Raw genomic sequence first — 16,756 nt, forward strand, 5'->3', positions numbered from 1 at the left:
GTCATCCTCTAATCAATCTAAATCTTGAACTCCAAGTAGACTCACTCGATCAAATGAGCTCAACATCTAATGTTGACTCATTTGGGCATGGCCATGCGCTTAGTGGTCTCACTCTATCAAGAATAGCGATGTCGCTCCCGTCATATGGGAGGGATAAATCCCATCTACATCACTCACATCCCTCTGCATAATTCGTTACATACCCAGTAATCGCCTTTATAGTCCACCCAGTTACGGGTGACGTTTGACGAAACTAAAGTACATAACTCCTTATGTAGGGATCCATGGTGATTTCAGGTCTAAGGACTAATAGTCATACTAATAGCCACATGAGAAAGTATATGACACTCATATAACGATCCATGATACTTTCTCATGGCGGGTCATTCAGTATACATTCTCTAATGCATACTCATGTGTCAGCTTGATATCTCTATATCCATGACTTGTGAGATCAAGTCATCGAGCTGACCTACATGCTAGTCTTATTGTATTAACATTGTCCCTGAATGCTAATACTCGACTAGAAATGATTTAGAGTAGTGTTCCCTATATCATCTCACTATCGATTCAACTAATCGATTGATATAGGTATGAACCTTCTACTCAAGGATGCTATTATACTTAGTCTATTTGGCACTAATATAAATAAGCATAATAACCAAACAAATGCCTTTATTAATATACAAGAATATGATATACATGAGTCCATACAATCATCAAATGATTGGCTCTAGGGCTCTAACTAACACATGGTTCTACTCATCCTAAAAGGGTTTGATGATGTTTGATATATAGAGTTGAGGTACCAATTGAAACTTTTAATCCTTTTTTTCTTGAGCCACAAAGGCTAGGCCAAACACTTGGAATTCCTAAGAATAGTGTAAGGACAAACACTGAAGCAAAAATATGTGTAAGGTTTTGCTTTCTAAAGCATGATTCTTCTTTAATCCAAAATATCTATCAGCTTAATTTTAGCTATTTTAGTTCTTCGTATTTTCTTTAGTCCACGGTTATATTTCAGGCGTCTAAGTTGTGCAACCTTCTTCTAAAAGCTGTATGGAATGCTCTTGCATTAGGTGGCTGATCATGCATTATATGTAAGAGTATCTTTAGGCTTTGAAGTTAATTAGTTTTTTTTTTTGTAATGCAACTTTGTGTTTTACAATTTTGCAGATCCATATTGTTTACAATAAAATCGTGGGATGCTTACGAGAAGAGGATTACATTAGTGACCTGTAAGTATCCATCATGGGTACCATTAAGTTTTTATGTTTAAAGTTTTATTCATGATAGACATAACCTATTTTGTTTTATTTACGGTGAGAAAGATGCACTTATTATGCCTAAGAATTCTGGAATTCTTCCAATGGTCCTAGTAGTCATTATTCTTGTTGGTCAGCAAGGTATTTATTTTTGCTCCCGATATTGGGTATTTTCTTGTGCTTTATAAGGTAATTTCTAGTCTTGACAAGATATTTGTTGCCAGAGATATAACAACAAATTCCAAGGATTCACAAGATGGCCTCTTCTGGTCCAAGATATCAAGAGATGAATACATGAGATATGCATTCGAGGAGTGTTATATATATGATAGTATTAAATTTATTTTGATGTTGGTACTGGGACATCTGTTAACTTTTTTTTAGGCGGAGAGAATCTACAAGGGTATACATATTAGTAAAAAGAAACATATAAGCTTCAGGTTAACCAAGTTACAGTTCGTGATGCCCAGAATTTTTTGCTTTAACTGGTATTCTCATATGCTCTCTCCATGCAATTTGCACTTTACTTTATCCAATATTATTTTATTTACCTTTTTTTTTCTTCTATCAAATGTTCATCTACAAAAAAAGTTGTGTTGGGTTCCATCAAATTTTGGACGTTCAACTTTCTTGCCATCTTAATGTTAGCTAACCACTACTTATTACAAAGCTTGAGCTGTGTAAAAAGAGACAAATTTATCTAGTGGAGACAACATCCAAAATGGAGACAACATCCAAAATCGAGAAGTAGTGACAAAGTACAAGTGGCAGCGACATTCCAAGATAGTTGTACAAGCATCAAATCTAGAGGAGGTATCATTATTGTTGTATGTCTTGGTTGGTTCTTGGATATAAATATCTTATGTCTTGCATATAAACCATTATAAAATGATAAATGATTTATTATAAAGACTAACTATTATTATATATGATGTATGTTGATTGCATATATATCTTCAAAAATAAGATGAGTAGAAATTGAGGAAGAGTATTTATCTAATTGAATCACTAACTAACCTTGTTAAGGCCCAATAATAAGTTCAATCTAGCCTAAAATGTAAGGACTTTCATGAATCCCTCACAATTTTTTAACATACTAAAGAAATCTAACTTAGCACTATAACATAAACAAAAGGGTCAAGTTTAACCTCCAATATTTGTCTCTTACATACGTTAACATGCCTACATTGTCAACTCATGCAACCCAAGAACTTAATCTGGCATAGAAAATAAGTGCTAATAAGATAGTTGTTAAAACATCAAGTTAGCTTCTAGCTTAGTATGCACACAATGAAGATTGATTTATATAACAATTTGATCAAACTGATATAGCCAAATTCCACAAAAAATGGACAAAATTGATAAAGAACAAAATAACATCTCACAAATATTAGAGATTAAATTATTATTTTATTGATAGAAAAATATCAATACATTAAGCGACGACTCTTTATAAACTTACTCTAAACTAGTAAAACTAAAAAGAACTTTAACAAAACTTTAAATATATTAATCTTTTTGATACCAAAATAATTGTCATAGTAGAGTTTCTCCCTCTCGCAAATTATAACAATTTTTTTCTTAGCCACCTTACTCTTCCCACCATTTTAGTGAGTGCTTCTTATCCACACTTACCTTCTTCCTCTTCTCTTCCATTATTTTGTGTTAATGGCTTGTTTTTAAGAGTAATTGCTCAACTTTTCCCTCTCATTCTCTTAGTAAGCTTGTAGAGGTTACAAAAAAGGTAAGTAAACTTTCATCCCTTTATTCGTATTTTTTATACTTTATGCTTGTAGTGAGTGCTAAAATTTTCAATAGAATATCCTGTATGCACTAGGTAACAGACTTATTGCATGCAAATCATAGGTTTAATGCATTCTTTTGTACCAAGAAAGAAATATTGATCAAAGCTATAATTGCAATAGTCAATTTTACATGCATAAGTTTTAATTTTGTTTATTGATTGTTTTCCTTATGTTTTCTGTGACACAATTTTTTTCCCAAGATTATAGATCTATTCAGAATGGTCTCTATACAATTTTTAGATTGGTTGAAGTGATTTGTGAGTAATTCCTTTGCATGACACATTTTTAAATTGATCTTCTTTCTTTTTACTAATAAAAAAAATATTTTTAGTGGTCTTGTAGTTTTACTAAACAATCCTAAGATCTTTGAGAGAATTTTTCGGCCCAAATATATTTTAGATATTATTGGTTGACTTGAATGCATGTTCTCTTTCTTGTGATTTTTTTCTCTTTTTATTGTTTTTAGTATTTATCTCTAAGTATTTCTCTTATGATCGAATCCATCCCCAACTAACGGTTGGATCTCAATCGATTGAATGACTCCTAATCGATTGGGGAGGCTTTGATCGATCGGTTGATTGATCCAGAGCGCCTCTGTGCTCTCTGGAAATTGCCTGAATCGATTGCCCGATCGATTCAAGGCTTCTCACGATTTTCCAGCGCTCCAATCGATCGCCTGATCGATTGGAGGCTCCCAATCGATCGGTTGATCGATTGGGAGGGCTTCTGTGCAACGACGTCACTCCCCCAATCAATCCACTGATCGATTGGGAGGAGTTTTTGTCGCGGGACTCACCCAATCGATTGGGTATGATTCAATCGATCGGTTGATCGATTGATCCAACTTGATTTGCCCTAATCAAGTCCCAAGCCCCTAAAACCTAATATCTGGTCAACCATGACCTGTTGGGACATCATACCTAGCATCCGGTCACTCTCGACCTGCTTGGACTTCCTCACCAAGTGTCTGGTCAATCCCTTTGACCCACTTGGACTTTTCACCTCGTGCCAAGTATCCGGTCAATCCTTTGACCTAATTGGACTCCTCATCTCAATCCTTTGACCTAATACTTGGACTTTTCACTTAGTTTTTCAATTGCTTTTATTTTTTATTGGTTGTAAGATTTGAGATTAATGTTTCTTCCATGACTACTTTCAGATCTTTTAGAACCAAATATAATGTGGTCAATTGTAGTGTAACCAAATCATGTCATGTATAGATAGATATTACTTTTATCTTGGTGGGCATAAAACAACATGTTTTTTGGTTATAGAATTTTTTTTGTATGACTTGGATGTACTAGTTACTGCTTTAAAAATTCTGTAGCTTAAGAAATATCCTTGTTTCAGTGTTTTTTTTGTGCTTTTCTTTCAAGAAAGTGTTGTATCTGTGTATTCTTTTTTTTGTTGATTTATGCTCCATTTTATTTTTGTGTGTTATCAATTGTCAAATTTATTCTTCAGGCTTTAGCTTTGCAATGTTCATGATATTTTGTATCTTGCAAAAGATTTGCTTAGAGTAATTTTGTAAACATTTGAGATGAAGGTATGTTCCATGTATTTTATGTTAGACTATCACTTTTGCCATACTAGTTGCTCTATCATCCATTAAAATAATTCTGAAGCATATAAACATGTTTAATCATAATGTCTATATATTTAAATCGGTGATATTTACTTGTTTCTCCCTATTTTTCAAAGAGGTTGCTGACATAAGCTCCGTTTGTATTAATAAAAAAAAAGGAGCTCCGTTACAATCTAATAATAACTATTAGTATATGGCCACCTAAAAAAAAGAATTATTCTATTTAATATAGCAAGATAAAAAGTACATATTGCTTTTGATGATCAAAATGAGCCAAGGCATTGGACAGTATGCCAATTTACTCTAATCCTAATCTAGTAGAAGCTTACATGTTCATCTAATCTCTTATGTTGGTTAGTGCATTAATTTTAAATACTAAGTTGAAGAGACTTAACATGAGACCATATCATATGGTACTCCATTTACCTACTTTGTCTGATTGTTTGAAGTTACACTTTCATGTAGAGTCGGCATTTAGAAGTCTAGTTACCATGTGACGAGTATGGAAATGTTGTGCTTTGTAGTAGAGATTGCAGTGTTCAGAGGAGGCACCAAAAGGCAAGCTTCTATTCACTTTTCATCTTACTTTTAATTTGATAAATTCTCAGAACCATTTCCTTATGGTCTGGAGTTTGGGAATATATTTACTTGTTCCCTCTCTATTTTCAACATAGAAGTAGTTTCTGAAAATTCTTCCTTTCTAGGTTTGTCTTTGGCCTCTCATTTTACAATCATAACTTAGATTCAAAGGAAAAAAGCTCAATCCATATTCAAGACAAATTTTTAACTAAAATTTATAAGCATATTAACAGATTCATGGCCAACAAATTTATCACAATAGCTATTCTAGCATGAGAGTATCCTCTTTCATAACTTTATTTTCAAACTAAAAAAAACTTCAGTTTGTCATTCTTCTTCCTGAATAAACTTTTTATTTTTTGAATCTAAAATGACTGAATGACTTTATTGACAACTCAATAAATTGTTACCAGATTATTGAGGAAAATGTGTAGGTTATGTTGGTGCCGCTACAGTTGAGTATCTTTATAGCATGGAAACTGGTGAATACTACTTTCTAGAGCTCAATCCTAGATTATAGGTTTGTTGATATACACACTGTAAACTGCAGATGGTTTATTCAAAATTTTCTATAGAATTTTTTTTTATTTTTTTAATTTTTTTTTGTAGGTTGAACATCTAACTAAGTGGATTGCTAATCTAAGCTTGCCTATGGCTTAAGTTGCTGTAGGGATGGGAATACCTCTTTGGCAAATTCCAAGTGAAAATTTTATAACCCATATGGTTAACAAACTATCCATTTATTTATGATGTTTACTATTCTTATCTCATAAGGAAGTTATTATGCATGGAAGAAAATATCTATTCTAGCAACTCCTTTTGACTTTGAGAAGGCTGAGTCTGTTTAGCCTAGAGGACACTGTGTAGCTGTTCATATCACTAGTGAGATCCAGATGATGGGTTCAAGCCTAAGAGTGGAAAAGTGCAGGTGATACTTTTGAGAAATATATTATCGTGTCGTGTTGTACATTCATAAAGATTTAATTAAATATTTGATTTCTCTTATCTTGATATATGCAGGAATTGAGTTTTAAAAGCAAACCTAACACAAGGGCGTAGTTCTCTGTTAAGGTTTGCTTTCTAAGAAATCTTGAGAGTTTTTTTACATTTAATCTATAAATATTATGTTTGTCTTCTGTTTATGGGGAAATACTAACAATCAATCACTGTTGCTTCAAACTCCAGACAAAGAGTTGGCAAATCTTTATTCAATATTTTAGTCCGACCAAGATAGAATTTTTTTTTTGTTACTACATATTACTAATTTAGTCTATGAGATCCACATGTAACTGATGAAGTTTTTTTTTTAAATTTCTTTATCAATATAATTTTTACTTCTATTTGTTAGTCTATGTTTTTTGGTTTCTTCATCTAGACAATATGGATTGACGGTTGGATTGCTGATTTATAGTGAATTTGGAACATATCTTTGTGACTTGTATAGTGCTTACTGTATAGTGGTTTTTGGCAAACTTCTCAACTTATTTCAGGCCATGTTTTTGCATTTGGAGAGTATAGAGCTTTCACAATAGCTAATATGGTCCTTGGGCTGAAGGGGATACAAATTCGTGAGAAATCCACACAAATGTTGACTACACAATTGATCTCCTCAATGTAAGATATTTCGAAATGACATTTCTCTACTTCTATACACGTATTCATCCTCTGCAATTGTAGGCTTCAGATATAGAGACAATAAGATCCACACAGGTTGGCTAGATAGTAGAATTGTTATGAGGGTCCCTGCTGAGAGACCACCTTGGTACCTTTTAGTTGTCGAAGTCCTACTTTATGTATGTTTCATTAAGTCACTTTTTCTCTACTATATAACTCAAATTTTCCAAATTCAGCATTTCTCTTGTTGTAATGCTTAGCAGTGCATCCATTGCCTTGGAGCATGTAGGTTATCTTGAAAAAGGGCAAATCATATCCCACTTAGTATGTGTTTTCCTTATCCTATAACTAATTGCAGGACCTAGATGCTTTCTAATCTTCAAATGTTGGAATTTAGTAGTTAGACATTATTTTTTTGTCTCTCTTAAAGATGAATGATTCAGAGATTGAATCTGAAATTCATACTTTGAGAGATGGTGGTGTCCTGATCCAGGAAAGAGATTTCTTTTTATGTTACTACATCTATCCAGGCCAACCTTATGCTTTCATTTAACTCAATGAACAACACCGTTATTTTTACCGATTGCTCATACTTTGTTGTTATTGAGCATTTGGATGTGAAGTATTATTTAGATCCTTGAGAAATACATATTTTTGGTTTCACATGCATCTCTATATCTCCTGGGCAAACATATCTTAAAATATTTGTACGACTAAGCAATCAATTATAAAATATTTTAATTTGTTTACAATCATATCTTAAAATGCATTTTCTCCCATGATACTGGTACCCAAATGTGAATGTTATAAGCTCATCAACAGAGAATTGCCCATATGTGGGAAAATAAGGAAACTTATCTGCTCTAGGATTTTATGTGATCTTATATGATGTATGTGAAAGGGAACTCAATAAGATATTAAAACATAATTAGCATGAGTTAAACTTCATAAAAGGAACAAAGCATGATGTATGCTGTGAAATTTCACGGTTGTTATTTTGATTGCCTCTAATTGAGGGATTTCTAAGTTTATTTTTATCCACAATTATGAAGACAAAGTAATCAACTGCAGTAATCTTAACAGAATTTAGTGTGTATGATTTTTACAATATCTGTACTATTTTCTATAATTTTTGTAAAAAGGAATAAGTAAAACATAGCTAGTAATTGTTTCTGAATTATTTCAAAAAAGAAAAAGTTGTATAGGAGAGGCTTGTGGAGTCTCTGGTGAGTCTTGTGAAGTCTTATGAGTATTGTGCGATCTGTTTTCAAATAGTATCTATCTGTCAAGGAATTGTTCAGTGATAAAATTCGGTTAATTAAATATCAGATGATAAAATTCCTTTCGGTTAAAAATTACCAAGTAGCAAATATTTCATTAACAAGATCTAATTATAAGTTATTATATGGTAAAATGAACAAACAGTTACCATTTGGTACAATATTCTCAAATTGACTTATTTACATTTGTGGTTCATGACATCAAAATTTTTGCCGTGTAACCCTTATGTTAACTTTTCGATGAAATTGTTCAATTCTTTTTTTGTACAGGCTGACGTCATAGAACAACTCCGGCTTTAACACGGCTTTAACACAAGAAGGATCTTCTCCGGGTGGTAGACAGGTTTGAATCACATTACTGCTTTTGAAGTACTATAAAAATTTTAATATTTGCAATGATGATGTGCAATATCTGCTACTTGAAGGGTATGAAAAATAAGAACAAGCTAATACTTATATTCATGGAAGCATAGGTTTATCCCAACCTTAATCCCTACCATGATCTGCTAATTCGTTTCTCTGCTCTTAATCATACAAGTTACTCCAAGGTCTGCTTATGTCTTAAGTAATATAAGTTGCTCTACTTGAGAGGACATTCTTATTTATTTTGCTTGACATAATTAATTTCTCCAATTGGCACTGAAAAGCTAGCCAACTTCGTGAGCAAACTAAACTTAGTGAGTTGCAGACAACATCGCGAGAAATTTATCTGAACTGGCAATGTTTACTGAAGAAGGAGAACCCCTTAAAACCCCTAGGAGGAAGATGGCTATTGATGAGAGCATAGAAGATCTTGTCTGTGCTCCATTAGCTATGGAGGATGCACTTATAGCTCTCTGTGATCATTCTAATCCTACCCTTCAAAGAAGGGTTGTCAACACATATATATGTAGAGTATACTAGGTTAAACTTCATAAGCGTGAATGACAGACAACACTTGGTCATTTTTCTGACTGGTGACTTCTTTTGCAGCCCTATATCATCAAGGATAGTATCCGGATGCAATGGCACCATTCTGGTCTGATGGCATCATGGAAATTTTACCAAGAACATATAGAGAAGAGATGGGGGGGGATGGTTATCATTAAATCTCTTCATCTTCTGACATCATGAACTTGCATTGCCTTGAAAGAGACATCTCTGTTTTGTGGATTCTGGTACTGAAATCACAAATGAGCTTCCTCCTCGTGTTGACAAAGGCAATATGATTCATATCGCTTTGATTGGCAGTAACAACCAGATGAGTACTTTACTGGACAGATACACATCTCTGCAGTTGCAAATTGTAAAGTTATAATAGGTTGTCCTTTGAATATTAGTAGTTTCTTTTTCTCAGTGGTGAAGATCAGGCCCATGAAAGGTTAGATAAACTGGCAATGATTTTGAGTGATAATAAATTGAGCTCTAATCTTCTGGATTCAGGAGTTGGTGTTGTTAGTTGTATTATACAGAGGGGTGAACGACGAACTCCTGTGTGCCACACTCCTTTCACTTGTCATTTGAAAAGAGGCATTATGTGGAAGAACCTCTACTTCATGATGTAGATCCTCTTTCTACATTCCTAGAATTGGTTTGTCACTATATTCTGAATTGTTCATAGGCTTTTCTCATCTTCTCCTTTGGATTGAGCTTAACTTGTTATTGTTTATGCACCTTAGGAAAAGATGAAAGGCTTCTGAAAGTATACCACATAAAGGGATCACCAATGTCATCTTTACACTGTTGTAGATAATGCTAATACCAAGTGGATGTTTCTCCAAACGATCTTGAGACAACCAAGGACAAATGCTAGCTCTGGATCAAGCCCATCCCTTGACATAGAAATATATATAATGCCTAACCTTATTTGTCCTTTAATTTCTACAAGCTTATTGAGGTCATTAATGAATGCTTTAGAAGAGTTGAAGTTACAGGTCCACAACGCAACTTTCATATCTGATTACTCACTCTCACATGTATATTCACATTTTAAGGGTGCAAGTATTTCATGATCTTTTACCACCTTCAAAGTTAGTTCAACCTCAAATTTTTGTTAATTTTTTTCTCTATATTTTACTATTTCTATTTCATTAGCTTTTTTGTAATAATGCTAAGCTACTGCCTTTACATGTTCCTTACCAAAATCCTAGTAATCCAACACTAGAAGTGTTTAATTACCTTTTTTGTGGGCTAACATGCAATCTTTCCATTCTACTATCCAGAATGATGGATGAAACTAGCATACATATGATCTTAAATGAAATGGCTGTCAAAATTCATTAATTTATTAGTGTTTGGATGCATCGTTTGGCTTTTTGTGAGTGGGAAGTGAAGCTACGGCTTAATTTTCTAGGACCCCCTAATGGTGCTCGGAGAATTATGGTGACTAATGTCACTGGCCATACCTGCATTGTCCACGTAAGTCACTATTGTGTACTTTATAAATTAACTTTATGTTAGGACCAAAAGGGATTTAGATATCTCCACAATGGCATAATTTTATCCACTTTGGACCTAAGCCCTCATTGATTTGCTCTTGGGCTCTACTCAAAAGGTCTCATATAAATCTTTCCCTTATAAATCTATGATTTTTCCCATGTATTTTCAATGTGGGACATTATTTACAATCTTGCAACACTAACAATCCCCCCTCAAATGAAGGACCAAGCTTCCCAGTCCGATCCTCGACCCACCAGGTCTTCCTATCCCTCGGTCCACCCAACCTACTAGGACTTCCTTGCCTAGTCGCGACTATGACTTCCTGCCTGGTGTCTGTGTTGGGATATGTCCGATGCAGATGCGTGTTAGAACATGTTTCGTAAACATGCGCAATGAAAAATAAAATAATAATAATTTCTAATTATTACATCATGCACACCACACACATACAAGGATACAATATGCCAAACATGATTGCATAATTAAAATTTAACGAAAAATAAATTTACGCTAGGTATACCTTACGGATGACATGAAACGAGAAGGGCATCAACCGTAGTGACATTGTCGAACCTCACCTCTATTCGTATCCACGCCGAGCTCCTCAAGACAACTCCGTGAGTACAAGCCTCTCCTTCGAAAGTTACTAGCCACGAGCGAAGAAGAGAGATCAAGAGGAAGAAGAAGCGAAGCACATAAGGGAGTGTTTTTCTCCCTTGTGGTGGTCACGGCAACAAGAGGGAGAACTCTCTTGTTGGCGGCAGGAGAGAGAGGAGAGGGAGAGGATGATTGAGTTTCCAAAAGCCAATCAACCAAATAATGAAAATTATATCTAATTTTCTCTCAATTATATCTATATATAATCCTCTTTAATGTGTTGGATTAGAAAGCTCAAATCCAACCCATTGTCCCTTTAACCAAAAATTAGTCCATTAACCCCTTGGTTTGGTTCACAACTAAACCAAGTTGGTGTCACGCCCCAGAGGAGTCTCTGTCCGAAGAAATTTCGGCAGCATCTCCCCTGTACGGCGGACAATCTGAAACTTTTCTACAAGCACTATATACCTCAGCCACATGCGGCTGGAATAATAACAATAAAAGAAAACAAACACCACGCAGTTAATATCAAATTCAGCCTCTGGCTGACACAACCACGCAGTTAAAAAATAAAGCAGCCTACTCGGCTGTACCAAAACCAAAACACATAACTGCTAGCCGGCTAGACTTACACAACCAATAACAAATACAAAACACCACATAACAACATCAACTCCCCAAAAATAAAATCAGAGTACAGAGCTAAACAAACTGATATATAAAACAAACAAAACATACGTGAAACCGATAAGTCTTCTGATGTGACGTGGGGACCAGCAGACAGGATACTCCAAGCGACACCAAAACCAACCTGGTACCTGAAAAAAGATAGTATCAACGGGGGTGAGTTCAACAACTCAGCGAATACCAATGGACATGAGTAGTAAGATATATCTAACAACAACAAACATGGAATACAGCTTCCTAATCATATATAGGGAATATGCAAAACTGAAAGGTAACTGAGGAAGCTGTACTCACCAGGAACTCCTATCCAGACAAAAGGGTCGTCAAACCGAAAGTGCCAATAATCCTGTATGCAGGTCAAAAGTATGCATCCAACCAAAATGCAACAACCAAATGCAGCAAACAAAATCATAAGAATATAAATGCATCAATGCATATGATGCTAATGATGCGTCCTGGTCACCCAGCTCACACACACAAATGGTGAGACCGAGTGGGTAGGGTTGACAACTGCACTCTGTCGTCACTACTCCCGATGAGTGACCGAGTGGGCGGGATGTTGTCGGTACTGTCCCGTGACCCCAAATCATAAATGGGGAGCTCAATGCTCTCATCTCTGGTACATGATGACGGGAGGAAATCTCTGCGGCTACCACGCCGAGTCACCGACCAACGGAGCCAAACAGTAGCACCGTCACACACCTTGCTACACTAAATGCCGGAGCCAAACAGAGCGGGGCTGGCGGCTACCACGCTGAGTCCTCAGACCAACGGAGCCAAACAGCAGAACCACCACACACCTGCCTGATATACCACTAAACCATGAATGGGGGTGTGTGCAGTACATGTAACTGGCGATGGGCTCAACCATAGTGGAGCCGACAATCGCACAGCATGCAATCATGATGCATGTCACTATGCATAGCAAAAACTGATCAACATAACCATATCCATATATACAAAATGGGTACTGTAAAAGTGATGGTCACATACCAAAATCTAAAGTACACAGGTCAGATAGAATATCAAAAACCTATGTCCTGAACATAATAAGTATGGAATATCCTGATCAGCATAGAAAAATCCATATATACATAATATAAGTACCACAGTATCAGTAAGCCAAATCCACGGATCTAGGGTATACAAATCCTCTAAGGTATAACAACCTAGACCCAAATCATATCCCTCTTCCATAGCATATGTACCAACAATATACACAGATCAAAGAATCAGGGTCTAAACACCCGAATCATATATGATATACAAATAGAGGTACACAAATCTGATATGGCACAAAAACCTAAGTATCAGATAATCTAGATATATAGGCCAGAAACAACAATCCAAATCCTAGTCCTAACCTCAGTAAGCATGGTATGTCACTGTAGAAACAAAGATACTCATGGTAACAAGATAATCATGGCAACAAATCACGAGATATAAGCACGGATACATCACAGGTGACAAACCTAACATGCTAAGGATATCAAACAGTGACATACCAACGGCAAACATGTTCATTGCATGTAGTTATAAAATACTATGCATATCCAATGACAATATCATAAAAGATAAGTCAAGAGGTACCCGCCTCCAAATAGCAGGTCCAATCCAATCAAATCCAACGTCGAGATGCTCGTCTCGCGTCAAAGTCCTGTATTACATGGTATACCGATTTAGCTAATTACATATAAATTAATTAGCTAAATCCAATCTCCGAGAAGCTAACCTAAATCCAAATCCAATTATAAATCTTAATTTGGAACATCTAACTCCTCAATCAAATCAGAACAATTAACTACTGAATATCATCACTCTACATCAACCCGAAAGCTGAATAAAACTCACCTCAATCTCTACACGTAGCCCTTCATTAATTGCTGTCGGAAAGGGTAGCCGAAACCAAATGGAGCTGCTGTCATCAAACTAAAATTCTCCAAATATAGTTACTATATTCCAAATCAAACTAAAATTAACAGCCAGCTAAGTATAGATCAATCACCCAGAACTCCGATCAATTTAAAGTTGTACCTGATCTAACAATACCTAACCCTTTCCGGCGATGGCTCACGGCAAATCGACGAGCCCACTGAATTAGGATTGTAGGTTATGCTTGATCTGGCTGCCAGCAAAAATCACAGCCACCCTGGGTCAATATCAAGCCGTGGTGAAGGTCAGTGCTAGGGCTCGTAAAGGTGGAGCCTGCTGTGGCTGTGCCGGTGATGAAGAGTCTCGGCGCTGGCGTGGTCAAGGCCAAGAGGAGGCGATCGGCAATGGCACGCAGAGGAAGAACTAGGGCACAGTGAGGAGAATCTCCGGTGATAGTTGGCTGCTCAAGCAACGAACAAGTCGGTGGTCGACGCGCTGCAGATCTAGGGCACCGCGGCGTCGGTTGTGGTGGCCGACCCGATGAAGAAGACGAAGAGAAGAGTCGAGTGCAAGCTAGGGCAGAGGGAATGGCCGGTCGTCGGTGCTCGGGAGAAGAGAGGAAGAGAGAAGAAGAAGCATGGGCGTGCGCGCGAGGGAGATGGGAATTCGACCGGCGGTTTGTGCGCGAGGGGAGAAGAAGATTTGGGGCACGGGGAGGAAGTAAAAGAAAAAGAAGAAAAGCAAATAAAATTAAAAAGAAATATTTAAAGAAAATCAAACATTTCCTCATTAAAATAGGGTAACCCAAACAGGCTTTTCCGGGCCCCGTTTTTATCCCCGTTAACTCGTCCGTACGAGCTCCGAAAAATTCCCGAAAAATTTCCAAAAATTTCGAAAAATTCCCTTATTAATATTCGCCTATTTTCGGTATTTTACATTCTCCCCCACTTATAAAAATTTGGTCCCCAAATTTTGTTTATCTACCATCAGCAAGTACTAACAACAGGCAATGAGTATAAATGTTGAACGGTAAATAAAAATCACATATCTCTAATGAAAAATGGGGTATCAAGCTCGGATAGTATTCTCGAGCTTCCAAGTAACCTCCTCGTCCAAATGATACTGTCATCCGACTTTAACCAGCCGGATAGTCTTGTTAAGTAACTGACGCTCTTTCCGGTCCAAAATCCATACCAGAACCTCCTCATAAGTGACGTCAGGCCGAACGGGAACTGATATATCTGTCAGCACAATGCATCGGGTCGGGTGCGTATCTACTCAGCATAGATACGTGGAATACCTAGTACACGCCTACAAAGGACAGTAGTAGTGCTAGCCAGTATGCTATCGCTCCAATCCTCTCCAAGATATGGAAAGGTCCAATGCATCGCGGAGCTAGCTTACCTCTGAGGCCAAATTTCTTCACCCCTTTTCGTGGGTGAAACTCGCAGAAATACATGGTCGCCAATAAAGAACTCTAGGGTCCGCGTCTCCGATCAACATAACCCTTCTGACAGTCCTGCGACTCTGGCATCCTCCGTCTGATAGTACGGACCAACTCTGCCTCACACTGATCTCTGTGAGGTCCCAACAACTGAGCCTCCCCAACCTCATCCCAGAGGGTGAGTGTACGACAAGGCCTACCATACAACACTTCAACGGTGGCATTTGGATAGCCGAATGCAAACCGTTGTTGTAGGTGAACTCTACAAATGTCAAATGGTTCTCCCAACTGTCTCTGAAAATCCAATACACAAGACCTCAGCAAGTCCTCTAGAGTCTGAAAGGTCCGCTCTAACGGTCCATCCGCCTGCGGATAGAAAGTTGTACTGAAACAGAGCTGTGTGCCCAAGGTCTGCTGCAGTCTCTGTCAAAAACAAGACGTGAACCGGGGTCTCTATCCAAAATAATACTCAAAGGGCCACCATGTAATCTGATGATCTCCCAGCAATACAGATCTGCCAATCGATCCAGGAAATCAGTATTTCGGATCGCTAAGAAATGCGTGGATTTGGTTAATTGATCAACGATTACCCAAATCGCGTCATGGTCTCGTCATGTCCTCGGCAAACTCACCACAAAGTCCATAGTAATGTGTTCTCATTTCCACTCAGGAATAGAAATATGCTGAAGTAAGTCGGCAGATCTCTGATGCTCGGCCTTCACTTGCTGACAGACAAGACATCTTGCTACAAATTATGCGATGTCTTTCTTCATGTCGTCCTTCATGTTGTTCCACCAATAGAAACACCTCAAATCTTGGTACATACGGGTACCGCCTGGGTGGACAGCAAATCATAAGCGATGAGCCTCCGGAAGTAACTCCTATAAGACCGGATGAGACTGAAGTACGCAAAATCTGCCTCGGAAGTGTATAACACCTTCCTCGTCTCGTGTGAACTCGGTCTGCTGCCCGGAAACTATTTGGCTGCAAATAAACTGCAAATACTGATCAGCAGCCTAGGGCTCTCGTATCCTCGTCCTGATCAACGACTGAGCAACCATGGTAACCAGAGTACCCTGCTCTGTCTGTCCTTACCCTTCAAGGCCCAAATCGGAGAAACCTTAAATCAAGTCTGTGACCACAACTCGGTGGCAAGCTAAAGTCCCTCTGGACCTCTAGCTAAATGCATCGGTAACCACATTAGCTTTTCCCAGGTGATAGCTAATGGTACAATCATAATACTTCAGGAACTCCATCTATCTCCTCGGTCGAAGATTAAGTTCCTTCTGAGTAAACAGATATTTGAGACTCCGATGGTCAGTGAGAATCTCAATGTAATATCATACAGGTACTGCCGCCAAATCTTCAAGGCACAAAATAATGACGGTCAGCCACAAGTCATATACTGGTAGTTCTACTCATGCTCCTACAACTGTCGAAAACATAGAAGACTACCGTGTCGTGCTGCATCAAAACAGCGCCAAATCCTGTAGAGATGCGTCGGTATAAATCACGAATCCGTTCTCTCCAAAAGGAAAAAAAACCAAAATCGGAGCCGACACTGGTCTCCGCTTTAGCTCCTAGAAGCTGGTGTTGTAGTCCTCGAACCA

At 37.3% G+C, this 16,756-nt stretch overlaps 1 pseudogene; it reads left to right on the top strand.

Moving 5' to 3' along the window:
* LOC122037176 overlaps positions 1 to 16,756 on the top strand; it is a 51,218-nt pseudogene that overhangs the window by 26,094 nt on the left and 8,368 nt on the right.

This window comes from Zingiber officinale, unplaced genomic scaffold, assembly GCF_018446385.1.
Source record: "Zingiber officinale cultivar Zhangliang unplaced genomic scaffold, Zo_v1.1 ctg242, whole genome shotgun sequence".
Lineage (NCBI taxonomy): Eukaryota > Viridiplantae > Streptophyta > Magnoliopsida > Zingiberales > Zingiberaceae > Zingiber > Zingiber officinale.